This window comes from Homarus americanus, unplaced genomic scaffold (assembly GCF_018991925.1).
Source record: "Homarus americanus isolate GMGI-L3 unplaced genomic scaffold, GMGI_Hamer_2.0 scaffold334, whole genome shotgun sequence".
Classification (NCBI taxonomy): Eukaryota; Metazoa; Arthropoda; class Malacostraca; order Decapoda; family Nephropidae; genus Homarus; species Homarus americanus.
This window is the reverse complement of record NW_024743680.1, coordinates 2,710-7,292: the sequence shown is the minus strand read 5'-3', so window position 1 is coordinate 7,292 and position 4,583 is coordinate 2,710. Positions and strand designations below refer to the sequence as shown.

Sequence of the window (4,583 nt, the reverse complement as noted above, 5' to 3'; positions counted from 1 at the left end):
ATATCTTCCGCCCCCCAGCGGAGCGCTTCGGCGCCTCTGCGAAGCAAAACGCGGCATTCAAAAACAACAACCAAAATTGCCGTCGATTTCCTCTCCCTGCCCTGCAATGGCTGGAGCAGAAGGAGAGCGAGAGAGAGAATAGTCTCATTGGGTCAGAGGAATGGCAGTGGAGCGGGCTAATGGCGAGTAGGCTCGCGATCTATCAATTACACTAACCAGGTCGCTCTCCCTATTGAACATTATTACTCTCTCACGTCGCCACTGCGGTTTCCGCGACAGCAGCAGCAGCATCATCATGATGTTGCATCCACCAATTAGTCCGGAACCGGGTTATTCGGCTGTCTGCGAACAGTCCGGTTTTAACCTTACCCAACATCCACTCTCGAGGTGCGGTACGGTGAATGTCCTATCGTCCGACCTTGTATGCTGGATTGCACTATTTCACTATATTAAGGGGAGAGGGTGCCTTCACACACATATTCGGTGTGAAATATCTTCCGCCCCCCAGCGGAGCGCTTCGGCGCCTCTGCGAAGCAAAGCGCGGCATTCAAAAACAACAACCCAAATTGCCGTCGCTTCCCTGCCCTGCAATGGCTGGAGCAGAAGGAGAGAGAGAGATTTTAGTCTCGTGCTGGATCAAGAGGAATAGCAGTGGAAGCGGGCTTATGTGATGAGCTCAGCGCTCTATAATGCACTTGCCAAGGTCTCTTCGTTTGGACATTATTTACTCCGTCTCTCTCTCTCTCTCTCTCTCTCGCGCCGCATTAAGCCACCCTACTGGTTCCGTCACAGCATATGCTGACCTTCCAGTCCAGAGCAGGGCTCCCCTTCGCCTTGCTGTCTGCCCAACTTAAGCGGACTTGCGTTAAACAGTCACCCCGTCTTCGCGTCTGTTTTGACCTTCAATGCAATAACCGTCTCTTGACCGAGATTCATTGCACTATTCCGCAGCAAGCAACACCTAAATGTGCATAGACAACGCTCATGGTTCAAAACGACCAGGGCGCAGTCTGGGAGCCGAGTATACTAAAAAGAGAGTTTAGCAGCCAAAACTCGTCAAAGCACACGTTGGGTTACCCCATCACCTAACAACGATGATGGCGGTTCCCACCCGTGAAATACACAACCTAACCAATATTGGGCGACGATGGCGCTCATGAGCCCACGTCCCCACAAACAGTAAGAGAAAGAGAGAGAGGAGGAGATGGGCCAATGTGCGGTCCCTCGCCCAATGTCTTATGCCTCGCTGGGGCAAAGAGAAGAGGAGCGGATAAGGGAGGAGATTGGCCAACGTGCGGTCCCTCGCCCAATGTCGGCTGCCTCGCTGGAGCTGGGTAAAGAGGAGAGGGGCGGATAAGGGAGGAGATTGGCACACACGGTGGCGCTGCCGGCGCCGAGGATAGCAAGAGAAGGTGCAGTTTGATCTGATCATCTGGTTTGCTATTTCTCTAAGGCCAACGTGCGGTCCCTCGCCCAATGTCGGCTGCCTCGCTGGGGCAAAGAGAAGAGGAGAGGATAAGGGAGGAGATTGGCACACACGGTGGCGCTGCCGGCGCCGAGGATAGCGAGAGAAGGTGCAGTTTGATCTGATCATCTGGTTTGCTATTTCTCTAAAGCCAACGTGCGGTCCCTCGCCCAATGTCTTCTGCCTCGCTGGGGCAAAGAGAAGAGGAGCGGATAAGGGAGGAGATTCGCCAACGTGCGGTCCCTCGCCCAATGTCGGCTGCCTCGCTGGAGCTGGGGGAAAGAGGAGCGGATAAGGGAGGAGATTGGCACACACGGTGGCGCTGCCGGCGCCGAGGATAGCAAGAGAAGGTGCAGTTAGATCTGATCATCTGGTTTGCTATTTCTCTAAGGCCAACGTGCGGTCCCTCGCCCAATGTCTTCTGCCTCTCTCTCAATCTCACTATTTTGGCCGCCGTGATAGGCGCCGCCAACAGCAGCAGCTACCTGGTTGATCCTGCCAGTAGTCATATGCTTGTCTCAAAGATTAAGCCATGCATGTGTAAGTACAAGCCGATTTAAGGCGAAACCGCGAATGGCTCATTAAATCAGCTATGTTTCATTGGATCTGTAAACCCACTTACTTGGATAACTGTGGCAATTCTAGAGCTAATACATGCAATTGGTCTCTGACCGCAAGGGAAGAGCGCTTTTATTAGTTCAAAACTGGTCGGGCCCCGGTCCGTAACCCACCTGTGGTGAATCTGAATAACTTCGGGCTGAGCGCACGGTCTCCGCACCGGCGCCGCTTCTTTCAAGTGTCTGCCTTATCAGCTTTCGATTGTAGGTTATGCGCCTACAATGGCTATAACGGGTAACAGGGAATCAGGGTTCGATTCCGGAGAGGGAGCCTGAGAAACGGCTACCACATCTAAGGAAGGCAGCAGGCACGCAAATTACCCACTCCCGGCACGGGGAGGTAGTGACGAAAAATAACGATGTGAGTCTCATCCGAGGCCTCGCAATCGGAATGAGTACACTTTAAATCCTTTAACGAGTATCCATTGGAGGGCAAGTCTGGTGCCAGCAGCCGCGTAATTCCAGCTCCAATAGCGTATATTAAAGTTGTTGCGGTTAAAAAGCTCGTAGTTGGATCTCAGTTCCGGACTGACGGTGCACCGCCGGTGTTTACTCACGCTCGAACAACCGCCCGCCGCTCGCAGGATGCTCTTTGTCGAGTGTCCCGAGTGGCCGGAGAGTTTACTTTGAAAAATTAGAGTGCTCAGAGCAGGCTATTTGAATGGCCCGAATGGTGATGCATGGAATAATGGAATAGGACCTCGGTTCTATTTTGTTGGTTTTCGGAACCAGAGGTAATGACTAATCGGAACAGGGGGGCATTCGTATTGCGACGCTAGAGGTGAAATTCTTGGACCGTCCAAGACGAACTACTGCGAAAGCATTTGCCAAGGATGTTTTCATTAATCAAGAACGAAAGTTAGAGGTTCGAAGGCGATCAGATACCGCCTAGTTCTAACCATAAACGATGCCAACTAGCGATCCGCCGGCGTTATTCCCATGACCCGGCGGGCAGCTTCCGGGAAACCAAAGTCTTTGGGTTCCGGGGAAGTATGGTTGCAAAGCTGAAACTTAAAGGAATTGACGGAAGGGCACCACCAGGAGTGGAGCCTGCGGCAATTTGACTCAACACGGAAACCTCACCAGGCCCAGAGACACGGAAGGATTGACAGATTGAGCTCTTTCTCGATTCGGTGGGTGGTGGTGCATGGCCGTTCTTAGTTGGTGGAGCGATTTGTCTGGTTAATTCCGATAACGAACGAGACTCTGGCCTACTAAGTAGTCGCGGATCTCCAGAAAATGGTGTCCAGTTCGCAACTTCTTCTTAGAGGGATAAGCGGCAATTCTAGCCGCACGAGATTGAGCAATAACAGGTCTGTGATGCCCTTAGATGTTCTGGGCGCGCATACACTGAAGGGATCAACGAGTTTTCCCCTCCGAGAGGAGCGGGTAACCCGTTCAAAGCCTTTCTTGATAGGGATTGGGGCTTGCAATTGTTTCCCATGAACGAGGAATTCCCAGTAAGTGCAAGTCATCAGCTTGCGCTGACTACGTCCCTGCCCTTTGTACACACCGCCCGTCGCTACTACCGATTGAATGATTTAGTGGGGCCTTCGGACTGGCGCTCTTGGATTGTCGGCCCCGTTGCCCGCGAGGGTTTTCTGGGGTCGTCGCCTCGAGCTGACGGAAAGATGTCCAAACTTGATCATTTAGAGGAAGTAAAAGTCGTAACAAGGTTTCCGTAGGTGAACCTGCGGAAGGATCATTAACAGAGAGAGAGAGAACGGGGCGCTCTTAAAACTACTACTACTACTCTCCTGATTTGGGCGGTCTCGGGCTCTGCTCTGGCAACTCCAGCAGCGAAAGAGGACAATCCCGGCCCCCGCACCAAAAATAGGTACCACCACGCTGTAGGTGGACCACACTCGGGCGAGAGCGCGAAGACCGGAGGAGGAGGACGGACGGGGCTTTGGACGGCTGCCCGTCCGTTCCTTACTACCGGCGAATAAGCCTCTTGACCCAAAAAGAGAGAAATTCAAGTGTCAAAAAACAACAACAAGCCGTCCGGCCAAACCCAAACCACAAACTTGGGCTATGTCTGTCAAACCCTTTCATTGAGACTCGACCTGTGATGGTTAGTCGCAAAAAGACCAAATGGCAAATACACAACTCTTAACGGGGATCACGTGGGTCGATGAAGACCGCAGCAAACTGCGTGTCGGTATGTGAATCGCAAGAATACCAGATACATCGACAAGTTGAACGCATATTGCGGCGGCGGCAGCCATATGAGCTTGTCGCCGCCACTCCTCTACGAGGGTCGGAAATATACATCCATCGGTTGCTGCGAGTTCGGTGCCTGCTGACTGTCTCCCGACACGAGGGTAACCCGAACCGAGCTTCCGCCTTGGGGTTTAATCGCCCGCGCCTTGCGCGGGCGTGCCATAAAACAAGCAAGCCTATCACTAGCAAGTCCATGGACTTGGCGCACCCACATTCAACCACAACAAAGCGACAGTTGTCGCCCTCGCAAAATAACTGGAGGCGGCGCTCTTTTGCCT

At 52.9% G+C, this 4,583-nt stretch overlaps 1 pseudogene; it reads left to right on the top strand.

Annotated features, from left to right (window-relative positions):
* The first annotated feature begins 4,189 nt into the window (after nucleotides 1-4,189).
* Nucleotides 4,190-4,345, top strand: LOC121877209 (annotated as a pseudogene).
* The last annotated feature ends 238 nt before the right edge of the window (nucleotides 4,346-4,583 follow it).